The 23457-nt window shown below is 40.5% G+C and overlaps 1 protein-coding gene across 2 annotated transcripts in view; it reads left to right on the top strand.

The window, feature by feature from the left end:
* The first annotated feature begins 500 nt into the window (after positions 1 to 500).
* The window catches only part of nacc2 (NACC family member 2), a 42027-nt gene continuing 19070 nt past the window's right edge, over positions 501 to 23457 (top strand). Inside the window, exon 1 of one of the 2 annotated variants that reach the window (XM_084745678.1) lies at positions 501 to 1124. The gene's annotated coding sequence lies outside the window, so the exon portion shown is untranslated. The remainder of the gene's footprint in view (positions 1125 to 23457) is intronic. The other variant, XM_084745677.1, reaches the window with a different exon arrangement.

Here is a 23457-nt window from a genome sequence, read left to right as displayed (position 1 = left end):
CACTTCATTGTTGCAGCTGGCAGATTAGGCTTATTTATATTTATAAGTTGTGAATTTCAGCATTATTAATCTAAATCTGCAACTGTAACTATTAACTAAAGTTATGAAATACAAACAGTGGAGTAAAGCCTACAACACCTCCCTCTGAAGTTCAGTTGTATAAGTATAAAGTAGCAGAAAATGGAAATACCCAAGTAAAGTAGGCTTCATGTACTTAAGTGGTAAAAATATATATATTAAAATGTGAATGTAGGTTAAGATAAATGTTTTAAATATAATTTTTGCATTAGTAGATTGAAACATGTTAATACCTGAGCTGTAGCCTCCAGGAGACCCTGCAGCAGTGATTTAGTGAGCTGTCATATTGTGTGCAGTAAAGAAAAGTTGACTTGAGGTCACACCGCCAGCAGTTGGCGCACACATGCGCATCATGCACCCTGAGCTGTCATGACATAAAGGACACGTGAGGTAACCACACATGTAAATTTTATTTAGTAGCACAACAGGGCGCCCCTGATGTATTTATAGCCCCAAATGCGCTCCCAAATGTTGCGTTTGCCTCACATTTATCGCACACTGCGCCGGTAGGAGGTTAACTCGCACAGCAGGTTTGTTTTACCTACAATAGTCTGCACCTTTAAGCCTGCAGCAGAGTGCAGCGAGTTCATGTGTCCGTAAAGGCGGCACGATACAAGCGAACAGTGCTGACCGCGTACAGAGACTACAGTAGGACAGTGTACCTACAGTAAACCTGGAAGGCAGGCGGGCAGGCAGGTCCGACACACCAAAATGTCTGTGTCTTTAAAAAGAAACTCTTTAGCGAGTGGTGCTGCATGATGTCAGGCAGCTATACTGTTCATGTGAGCGGCGTTCACTTCCTGCACAGGGACAGAGAGAGAAAAGAGAGAGTGGGATAGAAGAGAGATGGGGGACGAGCGGCCAAGATAGGACGAGAGTGATAGAGTGAGCCAGCGGACGAGGGGGAAACCGGGGCCTGCTTTTTTTTGTTTTTTTTTTTTTCTTTTTACACCCCGCAAACTTTGTAGGTTATCCGAAGAAGAGAAAGCCTGCTGCCACATCTGCGCCAGCGGACAGCCGCAGTTTATGGAATAGCGACATATCGGGTAAATATATCCCCCCTTCTGTCTTCTTGGATGTTTACAGTGCCTGATTTTGTGTGACGCATAGGGTTTTTTTTTTCCTTTACCATGCATTATTCCCTCGCTTCTCCTTCTTTACAGACAGCCGCATACCCCGACATGTGCTGACATAACAGCGGCAGAGTTAATTTTGATAAAAACTGCCAGCTAAACTAAGTTAAACTCTTCAACTTTCATGAAGTAAAAAAGCACGAAATGTGAAGATCTCTAACGCCGGGAGGATGGTGGGTGATTCCCGCAGAAGTGTGAACCACGCGTCACCAGAAGAATTTAATCGCGTCTGATAATATTTGTAGTTTTTCATCGCCCGAAATTGTAGTTTAATTATAGTAAAGCCGGGAAATAGTGTTGCCATTACTGTAAGAGTGGAGAAAGTGGCATGATATTCTAGGTCTTGCGTCACGATGAAGTCTAAACAAAAAAAAAAAAATCCTCCACCCATAATGCATCCATTGTACTGCTATATGTTGCAAGGAGTATTTTACACCAATCAATTCAAGTTGCTGGTGCCGTTAGAGCCCTTATTTCACAAGTGAGTATAATGTGAGCTGGCTTATCAAATCCTCAAACATAAGCATTTTCCTCACAGTGTTAGTTCAGGACACTTGCTTCCTTAAATTATGTCAGATATAACACAACTATAACGTTTACAGTCAAAAACTAAATGACATGAAATAGGTTGTAAAGTGTTTGGAGGTTTGAGGACCAAATTGGATCTAGAGGCTTCAAGAAAAAAAAAATGAAATGACTTGCAGCCGGAGCCGTCCATGATATTTATGATCAAAACAAAATTACATGATATAGGTTATAAAATGTTTGAGTTTTGTGAACTAAAATCAACCAAGTAGCTTAAATGAATATGTTAAATAAGTTAAGCAAAATCAGAGTGATTGCAGTATTCTGATTAAATTAAAATAAGTTAAATTTGTACACTTTTCTGTTGCCTGCTGTAGTGTCAGTTCTGTCGGTTGCGCCTCTGTTTACCTTGCCTGAACCCTGCAGGAGCCATCTGACTATACATACAACCCCCCCCTCCCTCGCCTCCACCTCCCTCCTCATGTGTGTTCATGGGTGTAGTGTGTGGCTAGCCAGCGTGTAGCTTGTGGCAATTTTCTTCATTTCCTGTCACTTTCCTTCCCTCTCACACATGCTCTCGTTTTTATTCTCTAGTCCGCCACTCACCGTCAGGCTGTGTGTGTTTTTTCTCAAGATGACTGACAAAAAAATTCCCAGATATTTGCAAGTTGGTTACGGTCTGCAGTACATCTTATCTTTGTCATGCGGCAAACAAGCCAGTGTGTAACTTACAGTATATCTAGCAGGTGGTGCAGAGGTCAGAGGTTAAAATGACAGCATAAAGTTTAGAGTCGTGTGAATCATTTAAGTTCTGTGGTGTGTTTGAAAGAACGTCCCTTATCATTTTACAGTTTTGCCCATCTGTTTCTACTTCTTCCATGTAAAAATTATAATGGGGGTGGGGGGGGGGGTGGGGGTGATAGAGACAAGATATATAGAAGGGTGAAATCCCTCCCCTTCCAGTATGCCCCCATAGGACCCTTTTGAATTGTGCCATGAATTACACATTTGTCCATTTAAGAGATAATTTTACAAGTCAATAAAGTCACCGAATGACCATTTTCTAAGTCCAGTCCTGTTTTGCTCTGTGCCCCAATAACAGTTGAGCGAGCTTGGTACGTAGCGGAACCATGCTCAACTTCCTGTAATTATGCTATGTGCTACGCTTGTCTATGTCGACAAGAAAATCAAAATTTTAAGGTGCTTAAAAGATGTTGCTTGGGAACCTTTAAAAGAAACACATAGTTAGGATTAGCTAGCTAGCTGGCCAGAATTTAGCTAACATTAGTTATCATATGTAACTAGCTAGCTAACATTGAGGTAGATTAAGTAGCTCGTTAGCCAGAGTTTTGCTATGGAGCAAAACACTTGATTGCCAACTTGCTAACAATTGATGTAGATTAACTAGCTGGTTACAAGGAAAGAAAGTTGACCAAGGTTCCAATAGGGGCGGGACTTAGGAAGGGTCAATTGTCATAAAACTGTTTAAGTATAACACTGTGAAGATTTGTGATTAGAAGTACAACACATCCTGAAGTTGTGTAAGTGACGTTGTGAGTTTGTATCCCCACAAGCTTGCGACAGGTGCTTCAGCAGCTGATGTTAGCTTGTTAGCTTGTTTTTGTACCGGTATGTAGTCGCACAAGTGAAAAAGACATGATGTTACAAGTCAAGGTCATTTTATCAGCCTGGAAGCGAAAGAACGTATGAGGCCCGTCGCTCATGTGATTACAAAGCGGTACAAAAACACACAGGCACCATAGCTTCAGAGGCTAACGTTAGCTTGTAGAGAGAGAAAGCCATGACTTCTTGGTCTAAAGTCTTATTAATCTTAACAGTCTTATATTCAACAGTTTTATGACAACTAACCCTTACCACTCCTTTGGGAACCTCGGTCAACTTCATTCTCCTCCCCTCCTAACCAGCTAGCTAATCTACATCACTTGTTAGCTAGCTAGTTATCTAGTGTTTTTCTCCACTGCAAAACTATCCAGTCAGCTAGCTAGCCTCCTCTGATAGCTAATGTTAGCAAAATGCTGACTAACAAGCTAGCTAATCTATTAGCTAGCTTGTTAGCTAGTGTTTTGCTAATAATAGCTTTGGGACTTTGGGACTTAATATTTAAAATATCTGTATTAAATTGTCATATTTTGTTGAGTAATATAGTTAAGTTATCCCAAATGATCCCAATAATGGTTGAATCTAGAGAAATCTGTAATTTATTCAAGGCAATATTGCATTTCCTTGCTAGTAGCTAGTTGTTATAATTTCCAGGACACATGTGAGACATGTCAGAGAGTGAGGAAAGCAGTCTGCCAACCTGACAAAGCATAATGTCGAGAGAACTTTAATATTACCTCTTACCTTACCTGATCTTTCTTGACCTTACCTTACCTTACCTCACTTTGCCTCACGTTGCCTGGCCTCACCTCAGTCATGTCAGATGGATTTTAACAGTGAAGAAAACAACTCCCATGATCCCACGCTACCTCAGGACATAATTAAACTATGTCTTTTGTTAATGTGAGAGAGAGAGAGACCCCTAGTGGCAGGATTTACATGTTGTGCATATAAATTGACAGACATCAAATGTTTAATTCTTGGCACATTTCAAGAATAAAAAAAAATATTTGTCTCTCACCAGTGACTACTGTCCATATTTTTTTCAAAGCAAGTTCCCATGGTGGTCCACTGAAAGGGGAGGGATTTAACTTCTTTATTTTACTTCCCTTGTGAATAACTAAATCAGTATATATCCATAGATGTACCTGCCAGCCCTAAGGCAACACAAAGACAGCTTTTATCAAGGTAACGTATGATACCCCCCCGCCCCCCCCAAAATACGTGGAAATCAGTTCGGGGTAATGTGAGTTTGTACTGCCAAGTTTCTATCTTCAGAGTTTAACACAACATACATGGAAAATGTTGGACGCTTTTTTTTTCTCTTTCTCTCTAAACGGAGGCCTTCCAACACCACTCGTCTTTGACTTGGAGGTCTGCCAAAGGGTTGTGATGGCTCTCAACAGCTGTATTTGTCTGTGTGTGTGTGCGTTTGCGTGTGTCGGTGAGCGTGTTAGCGTGTATGTGAGTGTGTGTGCGCTCTCGCCGTGTCCCGGGATGCCCTTCCTCCATAGGCCTCACACTATACAGCATTCCACAAGGGGGCCCGGGGCTATGTGCAAGTGGGGAGTGTCAAGGAGAGAGAACGACAGCACAGTTTCAAATGCAACTGATGCGGATACTGACAGAAAGGGAGAGAAAATAGAAAGAAAGAGAGATTGTTGCCTCATTGAAGGTCTTGCCTCATCTCTTGTTAGACCCGCACATGAACTAGAGTTGATGTTTTCTCAACAGATGAAAAGATACACTGTAAAAAAAAAAAAAAAAGTATCTTCAGGTTACAACCTCTATAAAATTCCTCTAGAGCTTAGTAAGAGATACAAGGTAGAAAAGTAAAACTTCAAGCTACTGTTATTAAAAATCTTTGCTCCTTTGCTTTTTTGAAGAGCCATTTATTCATCCAAACTGCATTTAAAACCTGGAGGCTTGTTTTCGTCCCTGCTTGGGGAGTGTGTTTACGTGTGTATGATTTTCCTTTCCTGAGACAGTAATGAGTCATTGCTGATGGTATGCGATACAGAGCACCACTCATACATCATATTCTCATACATTAGTCTTGTATTTTCTTCATAGAGCAAAGGCAGTTCCAGTTAGAAAAGAAAAAAAAACCTGCTGCTTCTGCTGTTGTGTTCAGGCTTGTTGGTTGCTGTTAATGAAACTTAAATTCTAAAGTATTTCTACCAAATGTTAACCCGCAGAGATCCAGTATAGATATCTGGCAAGAAATCACATGTCACAGCTGTTTGAGATGTAAATGACATATTATATAAGCTAAATTCTAATTTTATCTGCATATTCTAGACAAATCAGTTGGTCTGTACTGCAGCACACAGCAGTTTCTAATTGACTGTGTAGGTGTCAAGGTGGTTTGGTGGAGGCAACAATTAAAATCTGCTTGCAGATCATATTTTTATTTTCGTGTCTGTGTGGCATTGGTGCTGTTTGGTCAACATGTAGATGTTTTTGTCGTGTACTTTTTCTGTTAAGGCATTTTTCGTTTAATGCTTGCACTATTTGATGGAGATACAGAGAGGAAGATAAAATGGTTTCTATAGACGTGTCAGTATGAGAGGAGTTTAGTGTAAACGCCTGATAAGTCTGTAAACCTTCTAAAAGTTTTGAAAGATACAAACATTACCTGTGAAAGAGTGTCCACTGAACTCCACGTGGGTTTAAAGAGACAGCTCACCCCAAAATCAAAAATGCATATTCTTCTTCTTACCCGTTGTAGTATTTATTCATCTAGATAGTTTTGGTGTGAGTCGCTGACTTTTGGAGATATCGACCGTAGAGACGTCCGCCCTCTCCTGAACGTAATAAAACTCGATGGCACTCGGCTCGTGGTGCTCAAAACGTCAACGGAAATTCATGTGAAAAATTCAACAGTAATGTCCAAAGGTTATGACAGGTCAGAGAGGAGGATGCACTTAATGTTTACATGCCACGCCATCATGAACATGGGCCTCTCATCCATGAGTAGATGCACGCCAGTAGTCATTAGTTCAAGCCATTAGTTGACTAGTTGTTGCACATTTATGATGTTACTTTAATATTGTCTTAAACTGATAGTTGAACATGTTAACAATAATTATTAATTAACACAATACAAAATGCAAGCCTTTTCCTCAGTTTTAAATTTTATTTAAATAATTCTAGCACCACATTATTTAAGCAAAACATTCATTCTTGAAGCACAAACAATTTAAACAAACTGAATAATAAAACAATAAGTCTCTCATTCAAAACAATGGAGCAAGGAGGCGGCAAGGAGACTGAATATTTTGTTCATTTATTTAAAAATCACACAGGTCTTGTTCTTCAAAGCACAGGAACAAATACACATACTTACAGAGTCCTGTTCTCACCTTAACCCACCATGCCTTGGTCGTCCAGGGAGTCAGAGTCCCAGTTGGAGCCGCTGTAAATCGCCTTGGTGCTGCACTCGTGGTCGTCAAAACTGGCCTCCGTCGGCCTGCGAGGATGTGGCCCAGTCCAAGCAGAGTCACCTTGCGGGACCGCTAAGCGAGCTCACTAGGTAGGGGCAGCTATAGTTAGCAACAATGTGCCAGTGATTTCAGTGTTACAAGAGAAACAGTCCACTAATACTTTAGCCCCGGGCCTAAATATAAGACACAGTTCCCTAATTAATATTATTTTGTCCAAAACAAAATCAGCATCTGTGATTTGGATATTGCACTTTTGCAGTGTTGATAATATTCCTTTTTTTTTTAATGAATTGCACGGCCGTAGTTTAACGGTCTAAATTCTCAGCTCCTGAAATGCAGATGAATAGCAGACAAAGCTGGAGGCCCCAGTGACCTCGCCTTGTCCACATATTTTCCCATTAAGGCCACAATTATGTCTGGAGTCACATCAAATCAGATTGACTGCTACATGGGTGCATTTGGCAGCACTGCTGAAAGATAAATTTACTTAGATAAACTAAATTACATTCAAATGACTGATGTTCCTCTGGTCAGTCTTCCAACTAATACACAGTAGTAGCTACCCGACAGGTAACGGTTCCCATAAGGTTGTCAGGATACTATACTACTACTATACTATAACACAATACTAATACTTCATAGACTCAAAAGCACTGAAGCAATAGAAGAAATGATCTAAGTTTTCCAGACCTCAGTTCAGTTCGGTCTTTGCCTGAATTTTAGCTTGCAGCAAGATCAGACAGTCTTCACTGACTTTTCCTCTACCAGCGCTGTGTGCAGGTTGTTAATTTAAAAACAACCACAGCAACAAACATTGAGAGGTATCAAATATTGTTTTTTTATACTAATATTGTAATGAAAATTACAGTATTGTGACAACTCTGCCACCTTACTCAATGGTAAAAATATGTCATCACGAAGAGGGAAGTGAGTCAAAAAGAGAGCAGCAGATTAATTGTAAATTTGTCTGTTGATGTATATGTGTAAGCTGGCGCCAGACGATTTGCATTTCTCATGCTGTTTTACACTACTTGTTTTTGGCGTGAAGGGTGATTGCCAAAGCCACAAAAGAGGGCTGGGTAGTTCCTCGAATTCTCTGCTCATTCAGTACGCAATATTGTAGTTTTCTTTATTGGAATTCACCACTAGCTTTTGTCAGTTCCTCCTACCTTCAGCCTCACTTGAGAACAACCACAGATTCAAGGATAAAGTAAAACAGAGAAAGATGCGTGGCTTTAAAATTAATCTTTAATCTTATTCCCCAGTGCACACAGAGACAATATTGTAGCTACGGACCTAAGTTTCTGATATTATTAAGTGGAAATCGTTGGGCTTTTATCGTGCACAAACACGGGTACAGTCCATTTACCGTATGCACACACTGAAATTCAGAAAAGTGGGGAAACAAACGAAGGAGCAAATGAGAGAAAGAGAGGATCAGCAAAAGCCATTAGGAATCTTGAAATGTAACTGATTTGGGCTGCTTTGGCTCGCTACGTGCTTTTCAGGAAGCCTTCCAAGAATTTAGACAATGAACAGTAAACATGGCATGTTCCTCAGAACAATTCCACATTAGATCTCAAAGATCACGTGTCTCTCTTTTTTCTCAGAATCGACAGCCCCCACACCACAGTACATTGCAGATAACTGTAGCAGCTAAATTTCATTCTCCCTGTGTATGTACTGTACTTACACTTGACAAGGAGCTCTCACAAACTGGCAAATGTGCAGAATCTCTCTCTCTCTCTCTCTCTGTCTTTCTCTCTCTCTATCTCACTCTGTCTCAGAGAGATTTCTGGTAAGTGACATGTTTGGCCGTTGGCATAATGCCTAGCAAGATCACATGGCATGAATGTCGTGCCTGTGTTTGTGTGAGAGAGTGTGTGTGTGTGTGTGTGTGTGTGTGTATGATTGTGTATGTCTGTGCATTTGCGCTTGAGTAGAAAAAAGAAAAGAAAGGGAGCCTGTGCACATTTGATTGTTCCAAGTATTTTCAGCATGAATAGGGGCACGTAGCCGTAGCAGAGAATTACAGAGTGCTAAGAAGTATGACGAGGATGTGTTTCTGATAAAGTCATGAGATCGCATTCTCAAACTGGATGGAAAATTAGATTTTGCATAACAATACTTCATAGTCAAAACGATTTTGCTTTATTTGATTGATATTCATGGCATCAGTACATTAAAAATTCATGAAGGTTATGTTTTGCCATCTTATAAAGTGCATGTTTCACTTGTTAGTGTAACAGGGCTGGGACACTTATCTCCTGATTTGATACTATCATGATATTTGGGTGCAATTCTGAAGTATTGCAATTCAATATTATGATTTATTGCAACTTACATTTGCTTTTTTTTAACACTAGACCATGGGGAAAAGTTGAGTCATGCACTATACATACTGTATATAATGACTGATAATTCCAAAAACAATGCACAAAAAAAGATCATAGGTAAGATTTCAAGCCCAAATGAATGGGCCCCCTGAAAACTAACCACTGAGCACACAAGTCGTTTTATGTTAAACGTGTGAATTAAACTGGGTCCGTTTGTAGAGATAATATTGGTGCGATTGTGATGCTAATTTCTGCTAGCATGTTAATGGGAATTCCAATTATGTGTTAGCATCAAGCTAAGTGACTAAGTTATCATAAAAAGAAAAAAAAAATCTGCAATCCAGAAATCAATTCGGGAATCATAAATGAAAGAAATACGATACTTACAAGAGATGATTTTTTTTTCTGCCACCCCTATAATGCAACAGAGCCCAAAAGTGAGGGTCCAGTTCCATTACATTATTAGTCAAAATGTCAGAATGCAATGATTGTGAAACAAAACGATATACATGCTCCTGTAGAAGGCACAAATCCGTACGATATCAACTAAGAAAAACATGTTTGAGATGTCACTACCCACAATCCAAATAATAAAAAATAATAAGAAATAATAATAATAATAAAATATAAAATTATAATTCAAAATAAAATAAAATACAAAATAAATAATAATAAATAAATAAATAAAAATTGCGTGACAGTGATGTCTCTGATTGGTTGAGCTTGCTGTTACCATTGAAATGTTCACAGAACCCACTAACAGGTAGTTCTACTAGCAGGCTGGCTAGCTAAGTAGCTATGTCGTACTAATAATGTTGTTATGCTGTAGTGAAAACAATTTGTACACACACACACACACACACACAGCACAAACTGCAGTATACGACAACAGTGATATTAACAATAGAAACACCAATAATGACAAAAGTAAAATTTAAGGAGAAGCAGTATGGTTTATAGGATTAGTTCTTCACTCCTTAAATAATCATGTACACAGTCTTGTACCTTCATCTGAAACAACAATGGAATGAATGAATGGAAAATTATCTTCTGGAGCCCGAGCCGCTGAAAAAGTGGGCAGTCACTGTTGAGCTTTATGCATTAGAGGGTATTCTGAAAAGCTCAAAAGATTTCCATAATTGTTCATACTTGTGTAATCACTCTTAGTATTACCTGTCAGTTGACTTCCAGTTCTAGGAACCTTAGCTGAACTCTTTTTGTGTATTTAATTTACAATATGTCAAGTCTCATGAGCATAAGGTCACCATTCACTTAGAGAAAAGTGTGGGCTTAAATCAACTTTTTTTAACCACCGCTATCTATGCAACGGCTTGACGGTATCTGAAGACAGTAGCCTGAGTGGGTTCAGAACAATTTTCTCAGATCCTTAGAGTTTCAGTGAGGGGACATTAGATTTACTGTGAAAGTCAAACCTGTAATTCGGGGGATGACGCACACAGACATGCACAAACACACACGCACGTTCACAAACACATAAATAAACCCCACAGAATCATGCAGATACGCACACACACTCACACAGAAGTAGGCACACAGAGTGAGAGAGAGAGAGAGAGAGAGAGAGCACTGTGGATGGCATTTATCCGCGCAGCCCACCTCAATTTTCCATGCTCTTTTGCTGTGTGCTGTACATAATTAAATTGCTGCAAACTTCAAGCCTCTCTCAAGACTCCTGCCAGTAAACAAAGCCCGCTAATTAGCGCATAAGGTAATAAGTGAGGAAAGCGAATAGGCTGACCCCTTTTCCGTGGCGATGACCTGTCCTGTATGTGCTCCTCATGTCCTCACCGCCTGGCAGAATGCTGGTAGGGGCCAGTGGAAAAAGACAGGAATCTGAGGCGGGTAGTTTTCACTACACAGCCCCCACACCCCCCCACCCCCTTCACATTTCCACACAGCTAACATACGTTAGCAATTACTGCTAAATCACAGCATTACCTACCTGATGCTTTCATTACGGTTGTGCGCCCTGCAGAAGGTGAAGACCACCCTGAATCTAAATTTTGTCCTGACATTTATTAGTTTATAATATATTCAAATGATAGAAATTTTTTTGTGGTTATTATGATGGAAATAATTAACTTCGTAATTGTACAGTTTCTACAAAAAAAACAAGGCACAATCATACCAAATTTAAAAAAATCCATGTTATTTATCGCAATATTAAAAAAAGAAAGACAAATAATGACTTGAAAAATGTAATTGTATTAAATAATAAATTTGATGTGTTCATATATAGTAAATAATTCCTTTTAACCTTTATTATCTTTGCTTTCCTTCTTTAATGAAATAAAATAGAAGTAGCCAGTCATGAGCTAAGCACAGGCAAAAATTGCTTGAATCATCCACATACAATTAAAAAAGAAAATGCACCAGTTGGTAGCAGTACTTTTATAAAATAAAATAAAATAAAGATAATTAAATAACATAATTAGCCATGCACTATCACCGTAGATATTGTCACAGTACTAAGATGTTTTTTATTGTAATATCTTGACATTCAATATATTGTTGCATCCCTAGTTATTTCTAAATATTGAAAATATTTCAAAAACCGCAGGTTGCAACCTCATAACAACAACAACAATACTATAAGAAATTACTGCTCCGAGCCATAATCCAGCACATAACTCCCTGTAAAACCACCACTTGTTGTTTTTATTGTTTTATTAATTAGTTAATTAGTGTATCTTTAGATGTGCTAGTTGGCAGTACATACATGTTTTTTTTATTATTGTAATGTTTGAACAAAGCCAGGCTAACTGTTTTCCGCGGTTTCCAGTCTTGGTGCTATGCCAAGCTAAGCTAAAGAGCTGCTGGCTAGCTTCAGGATTTACTGTGCAAATACGGGAGTCGTATCGATCTTATCTAACTTTTGTGTATCTGTTCCTAAAATGATGAACTATTGCTTTAACATAAAAAAATATTATTTTCATTGATAAAGAAACCCTTTGTAGCTACATGAAAAACAGTATAGACACATTACTCCATACTGTTGAGCAATACTTGTACATACAGCCCTGCTTTCAGTTCAAAATGACCTGACAGACACTTACAAGTAATAAAAAAGATACTGATCTTGATCTATGTTTTCTTATTTGTGTTATCTCCTCGAGGAGGACTGTTATAACTATGGCACCTTTGTACAGGACCATTCAACAGAAAGCACTTAAGGTCACACAAGTGGGGATTAGAAGTTACAACTGATCACTTCCTGGAATCACTATAGAAATCAGTGTTGTAAACACTCCTGTCTTGTACTTGTGTGTGTGTGTGTGTGTGAGCGTATTCATTTTGTGGAATTTACCACGTTTTATCCGCTGTGTGAGGGTGCTGCCTATTTATTTCCATGTTGTTTACTCAATTCTGACTTGAGACAGAGATAAACAAGCTCGGTTTGCGTAGGTCAGCTAGGGTCCCGTACAGTGTTTTACCAGTGTGATGAGGTTAACCAAGGTGACATGTTATTTGAGCACATGTATGCTAGCTTAGTCTGGTGCTGACTGAAAGATTCTTAGGTCACAGTATGTGTGTGTGTGTGTGTGTGTGTGTGGGTGGGTGGGGGTCAGTTGGGGTTGTGTATGCGCTCAAAATAAATGTGTATGTACTTCTGTGCACTTGAACAAACCATCTTTTATGTTACATTACAACACTGGACGACATTATGATTTTTATCATGGGAAATCTCTGCCGCATGTCATGAGACGTTCTTTTGATTCACCTACCCGGATCATGATATCAAACACCATTTCGTTCCCCTGCTTTTTTTTTCTGTCTTTATTTTTTTTATTTCCATGCCAGAGAATGAATTAAAGCATTCTGTCTGCTCTAATTGAAAAATGTACAGTCGATGTGGGCACAGCTCGCTCTCTGTATGTCTTTGTGTGGGTGTGTGGGTGTGTGTTTGTGTATGCCTGTCTGTAGACAGTGGGGCACTGATGCTGAAAGATGTGTCCTCATTTTTGCATTGCGCTGGGCTCCTCTGGCGGTCATGTTGGGCTGCTCTGATGTCACGCATGTGTCACTGCCGAACATTCAGCTCAGAAACGACAGCGCGGGGTGATCAAAATGGCATCATGTTTAGTCTCTCCGTATCTCCGCCCTCTCTTTCTACTACTGTGTCACTCTCTTCCTGTCACCCATTCTTTTATGGTGCTATATGCGCTAGAAAATCTTTTTTTTTTTTGTCATTAAACCCCCCCACCCCACCTCCTCACCGGAATCCAAAAGCAGCAGTTTTTTTTTTTGCTGGGGAGGAATTAAACGCCTCTTTCACACTTAAAGGTGCGACAATCCTATCAGAGCACAACCTCATTTTATGTGTTTTTTAAATTCCTCTCACCTTGCATGCCCTCCCCTTTGATTGACACCGTTGGTGCAGCTGTTATCCTCCATTTTTAATTGTTCTTGGATGAACAGCAACTGACACAACCTGTCACATGCTTCCAGCACGTGAATGCCTATAGAGCTTTTCATGGAAACAGCATTGCAACACGGTAAAAAAAATCAGGGACGTGCTAACGTTGCACTGCAAAAGGAAATAAACTCCATATTTGAAGTTAGGAGATGCTCCATAGAGTTCAATAAGGGCCATGACAGAAGGTAATGAAGCTGTGTTTAAACAGTCTGCACTGTTGTTTCTCCAGAGACGGTGTAATTTAGAAAAGGTTTGAACTTGTGAAGCCATTTAGTCTGATGCATGGTGCCGTGCCTCAGCAACTGAAAGTATAGAAATTTGGTACCAGCCTCTCTAACAGTGGTGGACATAGTTTATAATATTTTGCTATTTTTAACAAGTAAAACCTAGTGATTATTACAATGCTAAAACCCCCAAGATTTCTATGTTACATCACAGGTATTTTCAGATGACTCAAATTTTGGTAATCGAGACACACTGATGAAGCTGTGAAATAAACAAGAAAATTTTGTTTGTTCATATTATCAGCTCGAAATTCCCTCAGCAAAAATAAAGCTGCTTGAGGTTTAAATGCGCGGGAATCACCCGCCAGTCAGTAGAACGGATGATACTCCTTGGATGAGTCTGAAACGGCAACCCAGCTGGCTTCGATTTCTAGATAGCGCTTGACCTGGATGACTAAGAATTTTCATAGACAAAGATAGACACTACTGATACAGAAGCCAAGATGCCAACCACATGTGGAGACAAACGACTGCAACACTTAGAAGTGAAACGGATGAGTGGAAGCGGAATATTAGTTATGGTAAACACCTAAAAATGGTTCACATTAAGCATAGCCCTGGAAGGTACCCTGTAGAGCTTTTGGCCGCTAGTAGAGGTATGGAGCAATGATTTTATGAGTAGGTCCTTGTTTTGTGTGTGCGTCACAACTGCATGGGTGGCACAACCCACAGACTGTCATGAGAGACTATCATGACTCGCTGGGCGTGCCTAGCCTTTTTGCTTGCCTCTGATTGGCCATATCCTTGCAGGCGTTTCAGGTGTCACCTAAACGCTAATGTTTGCCTAGCTGTGATGCTAACTGGTGCTATGAACCAGACAGAACCAGCAACCCATCTATAGTAGCTAATGTTTATGTTCCCGTAATGCTCCACAAACTGGTGTGTCAGCGAGCTCGCACCTGTAGGGTCACTAACTACCCGGCTGGCCAGTCGTGCTCGCAGATCCTGCTGTTAGTTGGCGGGAGAACAAGGAAGATGCTGTAGGCCCCTGTAAACGTTATGATGGACATTTGTGTTTTGATATTTAAACAAACCGCTCATCCTCAGGGAAATAAAAGCCCCTTGTTTTACGAGACCACCAGCTGACAGCGGGCCTGTGAGTGTGACCGGCAGGCTAGTTAGCTAGCAACCTCTGCAGGCGCTTGTTTGCTGCCGTGCCATACTCAGTAGACACACCCAACAAGTCATGATTGTCTCTCCCATCCACACTTCTGCTACTGATTGGCGTTTGGTAGCACTAATGTACATCACTGCAGTGTTCCCACCAAGGCACTGAAGAAGAAGACTTAAAGCTATCAAACCTGGATGTAAACAGCAAAGAATTTGAAATTTAAGAATCATTTTAAGGGAATGTACTCAATGGGGTTATTAGGCCTGATATGGCCTCACGTTGTGTTATGGTGATAGGTCTTTTGTTCATTAGCATGTAAACCCCACAGGATGCCTTTAAGTAGGACTGGAACATTAGGAAAGTTATTGGTAAATCAAGACAAAACAATCAATAAGCAGCAACCTTTTTGATTACTGTTTTAATTTAAAGTCAATCTCTTCAACCGATCGAAAACCTACAATACCCACTCCACTGCATATTTTCTCACCCACTCCTTTCACTTGGTATCTCTTTTCTGTGTAGCATATGCGTGTGCGGGATTATCACTGATATGCTTTCATTTCATGCTGATTCATCTTATTTCCTCCACGTTTTACTGTCTCACGCACCATGAAAATCAAATCATGTTTGGAACAAATGCATAGGGAGTGTCACCACTGATACACATACACCCGCAAACATACAGACCTCCTGTGAAATCTAACCTAATTTTAGTCCTTGTGTGACAGTCACTGACAAACACCAGGCTATCTCATGGCCCTTCTTGTCCCCAGATGAAGGTCATGTTTAGAGGGATATCAATGAGATTTTAGGGCCCTGTGCTTTTGAAACAAAGTGCAAGCTACTGCACAAATCCGCTGTGTTTTACCATACTTGAGTATCAGATGTCTTGTGGCCAGGAGCGCTAGCACAGCAGTGACACACCTGCTTTGTAACTGTACTTGCTAGAATAAATTATCATGGTGCTCCAAAGGCAGGCATCAACTACAGCCAATTAGCTCCTTCTTAAACCAACACTCCCCGTCATGGCACAATCACAGTTTGGAAATGAGGGAGCACATTTGCCACAAAAGCTTCTCCTGAGTGTAAACTGATGTCTTTGTCAAAGCAGAGTCACAAGGCAGGAGTATAACACCCGTTCTGTAATGCCAAGGGACAATATTTGTTTCTGGAGATATTAAGTTATCTGTTCACAAACATCAAGCTTCGCACCATGAAAAGATTTTCTCTACCGCTTGATTTATAAAGCTGCAGTCACTCTGTTGCCAATTTTTTAGGTACACCGCACTAACATTAATAACCCTCAGGGCTCGACATATTGTTCGGGACAAGTGGATTCTTTGTGGAGGAGAAATTTTCTTGCCAAACAGAGAAGTTAAAAGTCAGAAACAAACAAAAAATTAGACCACTCATTAACTGGCTATTTAGTTAAATGAATATATTCAGAGCCCCAGTTCAAAATGAATGCATTTTTCCCACCATGATACGTCAAACTCAGAAGGCCTTGGTCGACCAAGTGCTAGCAAAACACCAAGAAGAACTGCTGGGTACAAACCAACTTGGCTGACAAGGAAGTTAGCTAGCTAGAATCAGCAGCTGTGCAGTTCGCTTGATATTGATAATGTTAGCTAAGATCCAAGCTGGGATAATGTGTTGCATTGACCCAAAAATGAATTTTAGAAATTAGCTAAGCTACAAACACAAGCTGCGTTTCCACTGCAGGAACTTTTTCCTGGGACCAGGCACCTTTAGAGGAACTCCAGGGACATTATTTCACCTCCCAGAAAGTCCCTGCTCAGGGGGTAGTGTTTTCTAAAAGTGTAGGAAGATTGAGGTGGGGCTTGCAGCTCTGATTGGTTAAGTACTTGAAAATCTGGGTTAGGGATTGGGGTAGAGGTAGTTCCTGGGACTAAAAGTTCCAGGTGCTTTGGGTGGAAAAGCAGCTCTATCTAACTAGAGAGGCTTGAGAGCTAATTTGCTAAGTTTGATGTTACCTACATGTCATTGGTGTTAACTCTTCAACAAAGTAATCTGAGTAGGCTAGACCACTGGTTCTCATCTGGTATACCGCAGAGTTTTTAAATTGAATCATTTCCAGGCTATGTTGACATTTTCAAGGTTTTGTTCCTCTGAATTTTGCATTTGCGAACACAAGAAAAAAATACATTTGTGTCATCATTACATGGATAAGTGACTTTAGTGCCTGAACAAGTGAAAGGTAAATTTATGTAACCAAAAAGCAAGTAGTTCAAAAACTTAATGTCAAGCCCTGACCTTCCCCCTTTTTCCTTGTCTTGCAATTAATAATGACATGCTTTCCAAAATTTAAACCAATATCATTTTGCCCTCCATTGACCTTTTCTTTTCAAGTAATGGTGATCCTTGGAAAAACAGACAAAGGTGAGAAAAAAAAAATCTGCCTGAGCCTATCAAAAACTGATACTTTGCTGGCAGAAGATCAGTACGAGCCAGCATGAAATTAGGGCCCTTAGGCTCATGGAAAATGTACAGTCCTGTGTTGTATTTTGGACACCCACCAGTCACATGGCAGCTGCAAGCCTATGCCAATATAGAGGATTTATTAGCAAGAAACTGTACCAAAAAAAGAGATATCACATGGCAGTCATGGTGCAGTATACTGTATCCTTGTATACACACACACACACACACACACACACACACACACACACACACACACACAAATGCTGTTGCTACTGCTGCTGAACATACACACATCCATTCTTCTGATGCCTCCTGAATCACTTCTTGTGTTGGTGGACTCTCTCTTCCCTCCTTTCTTCCTGTGCTGCTTACGTAGTTTCTTTTTAGGTCCGAAATCGGGGAATTTTCGGTCTTGTGTCAGTGTTTGTTCAAAATATCTCAGTCTTGCGTGAGTCCTGGCCCTGCCATAACGTCACTCTTGTGTTGCTATAAACTGGAACGACCTGCGGGCCCCCGTGGTTCTGCAATATGAGCTTAGTATTACCGAAAAATCCGACTTTCCCCCCTTCGTTCTCATGTTAGGCTGTATTCTCTTTCCTTTTGCTCTGTATATAGGAGGATTTTCTGTTCTTTCCCATGGCAGTCTGTCTGGGAAGCCTCTTTGGTGGAGCTGACATTTTGGAGTCAGTAATGTGGAGGTGGAATCTCTTTTGATTAGAACAAAGTGTCAGTTTGTTGATATCACTTGGCTTCGTCTGTTGCCTCGCTATGAAAAGCAGACACCAAATGAAATGAAATGAAATTACACCACACACCAAGTTATTGCCCATTCTGATCAAGTTTTGAATGGGAATGTGATTGGTGCAGCCAATCAGGTCTATTTAGCCTATTAGTATTTGATTTGTTTTCATTTTTTCTGAAATTTCTTTCCATGCCTCTTGTTATTTTTGTCGTTTTGGCTCTCACCGGTTTCTCTCATCATCCAGAACTATTTTTGAGCCTTACCTTTCTCCATCACGGCACCTAATTTCCCTACTCCTCTCTACCTCTCTTCTCCCCGCGACTGTGCTTTGTCAACTTCTCTCTTGTTCTTTTCTATTTGCATCTTTCACACGCACTCCCTTTCTCTGTCCTCTCTCCTTTTGTTCGTCTGTTTCCTCTACTCCGCTCCTCCTTTTTCTCCTCTCTCAGTTCTATCTCCCTCCCCTGTCTCTGTCTCTTCAACTCTTCAACTGTACGCCCAAAAAGTCATCATGCGTGTTCAAGGGTACGTGGGTTGATGTGTTTGTGTGCATGGGTGTACGCAGCCGTCCCGATGTCCTAGTCACCGGAGTTTGGTGTGATGTAGTAGCCGCTGATAGTGTTTGTTTGTTTACCTCCCACAGCCACTTGGAGTTCATTAGCAATGCCTTTGCCTCGGGAGGATCACTCACACACACACACACACACACACATGCGCACACACACGTACATGCTCTTCCTCTTGTCTTTCCCACTGTCTGCTTTTTTTATTTCTCATGCACATCACCACCACCACCACGACAAGCTGAACTGAAAGGTAGCCCACTGTTACAGGAGTTTTTTCTGTCACAACTTTGTGTTTGATAAAGTATCCAACCACTGTGAAATGTTTTATACACAATAAGCGGTGATAGTCATTAACTTGCTGCAGTGCTGTCTTCCTGCACAAAGCTGCTCCACATTTACATATGTATATTTGTGTATACGTGCGTGCAAGTTAGTCTCGTCCCTGCACCAGAAAATGGGTGGATGGATGGATGTTGTACAAATGGCAGATGATTCTTTGACTTTTTGATTTACGTGGAAAAATTGTGACCACTAATTATAGCAGCAGCAGGCAATTATATGATCCGTGATAAAGCTGGGCAATAAACTAAATTTATTAAATGACGAGGGCCGCGACCAACAATTATTTTGATCACTCTGCAGATTGTTTTTCACGATTAATGATTGAGAAAAATGCTCTTCACATATTCTCAAAGCCTAAAGTAAAAAAAACTTAACACCCTGAACTTTTAATTTATTATCATAAATGGCAAAGAATAGCAGCAAACCCTTAGATTTAAGAACCTCGCAAACAGGAAATGTTTGGCATTTTTGCCTGAAAAATAACTAAAACGATCAATCAGTTATCAAAATAGTCTGTAACAAATTTTCTCTCAATCAACTAATTGGTTAATTGATAAATCGACTCATCTGTGCTGCTCTACGTTTTACCAAAATCACAATCCAAGTCTCAAACTGCAAATTGAATTTTCTAAATTACATGGGCTATAATTAAATTTAGAATAGGTACACAAACTGACAGGGCTATCATTAAAAAAAAAATCTAATTTGAACAATAAATTTAAATACAACCCAAGTAGCATTTGTTAGTAGATTAACAAGAACATTCATTTTGAGTGGGTCTCCGGTCACCTGGTGAACAAGTGTCCAATATTCACTCTGCTTTTATCTCTATTTTTGGTCTCCACCACCTCTGCTGCTAAATGCTGCACTATATTCACCAGCTAGCCACTAGTTTTGTCTGTCTGTGTTGCGGTGCTGGGCAGGTGGGTCACAGTGGGTTTAGCTTAACATTGCTGCCTGCGTTGCAGTAGTTGAATTTCATGCTAGATTTAGCGACTTGTCAGACCTTCTTAGTGACTTTATTTCCAAAAAGCAGTTAGCGACAGATTTAGAAACTTAGTCAAACCATCAGGGAAAATGCAACGGCACCGGAGGCTGTACCTCACCCCTTGCGCCATGTGCAGGCAGTCAGTAGGTCTGGCGTGTCGGACAGAGGACACCGCTCGCGGCAGAGGAGGAGTGGGAGTTCAGTTGCAGTGACTTTCTGGTTACGTGGAAGTAAAATAGTTTCTCTCTCACTGTTTCTCCTCAGATGCCTGGATCATGGTGTTGCTTTACCTTGTAAATATTTAAATAGTTCATTTGATCTTCCTCCTCCCTTTGTACATTTAAAAAAAAACTTTTTACTTCAAATATAAAATGTCCCTGTAGTGACTTTATGATTATTTGGCTGAAGATTTCACTGTCTCCCTTTAACATTATATGGATGACCTCTAATTGGCTGAAACCAGCACAACCACTCATCATCTGGTGACTTTTAGCGACTGTTGGAACTGGTGCTAGCTACTTTCATTGGAAAAGAGTTGGCAACCCTGTGGCCGTGGACAAAACAATGAGAACAGTGATGTGCTACGAGAAGCTTTAAAGCTCCGTACAGCTGAGAGGAAATACAGAGTCATGTATAATTCTGTTTGAGTTTGTCACTACGGGCAACACGACTCCTTTCAGATTATACACACTCTTTTGATCCAATGTTATTAATCAAAATGTTGATTATAGCTGCTCCAAGTGACAAGCTAACAGGCGATGTCATTTTTATTTTTGTTGCAGATAATGTTACTTAAAGTTTACAGTCTTGTTCCAAAAGTCCAAAAACTCTCAAGTGCTCATACTGTATTAATCAGGACAAACAAATCAGAAGTAAACCAGCACAAGGCGCTGATGTTTTAATAAAATTACTTGTGGTTAAATTTAATATGATCTAACTAATTGAGACAAGTTCTTATGATGCAAGTTTGAAGCTACCTTCCGGCCCCGGTATGTGATTTTCTACATGACGTTTCATTCACATTGTCATTTTTTTATTGCCGCAGGCAGCATTGTGCCATTAGTTAAACCTGAAATTCAGCCCTTTTTTTTCCCTCCTAGTCAGACCACGAGTTACATTATTGGTGCATATTGAGTGAATACAAGTGGAAAGATACCAGACAATATTCAGCCCACAACAAATCATTTCATAGTTGTCTGTTTGTTACATAACTGCATGAATCATAGGGAGATTTTTTTTTTCTTTTTTTTTTAAAAAGAAAAGATGATTTTGATCCTGACTATGTGCAGACAACTTCACCCAGCGGGGTCTATACACAGAGAATGATGTTGCATTATAAGCAGTGATAAGCAGCCTCTCTCACTCTTTCTCTCTCTCGACATCCCATAATGATACTCAGACAGACTCAGGCAGACACCCGCTCGGTCCCGATTGGTAGAACTGTTGCCAGGGAGCGTTGCCGTCTCAACGTGGATAGAATCTGTTGTCTGGTACACTTTAGACATGAGAACAACTGCAGGATCTGAATATTTATAACGAGGGGACTGTTCATATTGAGATTGTATAGAGGCAACATAAGCAGGAGCGGAAGGAGCTGTTCCTCTTTGGCTCGCTTCAAAATTTTCTTTTACTTTGTTTTTTTTTAATGCATTGCTCTACTAAAACTGAGATATCAATTAATATTATCACTTATTTGTATTTGTCTTTTTAACATTTGTTTAAGTTGGTTGGGTTTTTGTCGCCTGCATCTTGAATAAAAGTTGACAAGTTCAAAATTGAACTTATTTGAACTGTTCCATAAAGTCCTAAATGGCATAATTGTGTATGACTTTTATGGTTTTATGTTCGGATGTTACCCTATTGTCATTTTTGTAGGTAGCTACAGTATAACTAGTAATTAAATCCGTGTGTGTGCATGTGTGTGTGTGTGCCATCTGGCGAATCGTCTCATTTCTTCATATTATTCAAATATGCCTGGACCTGCTGCTACAGTTAATAACACTGTGCGTAGGTATGAATCCTTGATTAAAATGGATGTAACACATTCCAACAAAGCAGACAACAGCAATCAGAACAGCATTCAAATCTCATATATCAACTCGCGAACTAATCCGACACACGCGCGCACACATATACACACACACGCGTACGCCTGACATGCAGTGCCAAAAGTCACAGCCGGGTATATAAAGATGATTATAAAAAAAACACGCCTCGGTATGCAAGAAACTTTGACATGGAAATGCAAACACACACAGAAGGAAATGAGGGCACAAGTACACACACACACACACATGCAATCACTCGTTAGGCAAACAAGTTGAGGGAGTTCACGTCTTATATTTTTTTATCGTGGATGTGCAAAGTCTATATTTAATGCAGGCAGGAGAAGGCAGCAAATTCCGTGTGAATGCTATGTGCGTGTGAATGCCTGCACACTTACCCTCCTTGCATACGTGTACATGCGTGTTTGCTTCATATTCATTCGTGCATACATTTACATGTGGCTGGGAGTCTGTGTATATGAGCAATGTGGCACACCGCCGTCCTGTCTGCCTGACTCAACATATTCTCCGTTCACTCTCCTTTGCTCTTTCTCTCCCCCCTCCCTCTTCCTCTTTTTCCTCCCTCCTCCCTCCTCCTCCTCCTCCTCCTCCTCCTCCTCCTCCTCCTCCTCCTCCTCCTCCTCTCCCTCTCGCTCTGCCCGGCTGGCACGTACATGCATGTCTGTAGACTCTGTACTGTGCTTGCTGCCGTGGCACGCGCCAACCTCACTGCAATGCAGCCCTGTGTGCATTAATTGGCAGAGAGACAGTGGGTATGTGGTATGCAGGGCGGGAAGGATAGAGAACAGGGAGAAAGGGAGAAGCAGGAGGCGATGTAAGGACACAATAGTCACAATAACTGACAGATGGACCGATGGACAAGCAGTGTGGCAGGTTCACAGAGGGACAGACAGACAGACAAACAAACAGAATGTGTATTGCTGAGTGTGCACAGGGAGATTACCTGCTTGTGTGTAAGAGAACGGGGGGGGAGTGTGTGTATATGTCTGTTTGCATTAGTGTGTTTGCGGATTTGTGTCTCCTGCGTGTGACTGTGCTTTTTGTGTGTGCTCACTCATGTGTGCCTATATGTGCCGTGCAGATATCACACTGCTGGGGCAAAGCTCTCTAAACCAAAGTCTGACTCACTGTATTCAACGCTTTGTGATACCCTCCCTTTCATATTTCCGCTGTGACTGAAGAGTAAAAGTTTGCTCAGTTTAGCACAACTTTCTCCACTTGAGGTTTCTTTGGCAAAAAATGAAGCGCAATGTGTCTGGATACTTTCTGGGGACATGCTCAGATATAAAAATGATCTGCATCAGCTTTTTTAAAATAATTTTTCATGCATTCTGCGGTGA

This window comes from Lutjanus erythropterus, chromosome 20 (assembly GCF_056507025.1).
Source record: "Lutjanus erythropterus isolate fLutEry1 chromosome 20, fLutEry1.hap2, whole genome shotgun sequence".
NCBI classification, from domain to species: domain Eukaryota; kingdom Metazoa; phylum Chordata; class Actinopteri; order Lutjaniformes; family Lutjanidae; genus Lutjanus; species Lutjanus erythropterus.
This window is presented reverse-complemented; position numbering and strand designations above follow the sequence as displayed.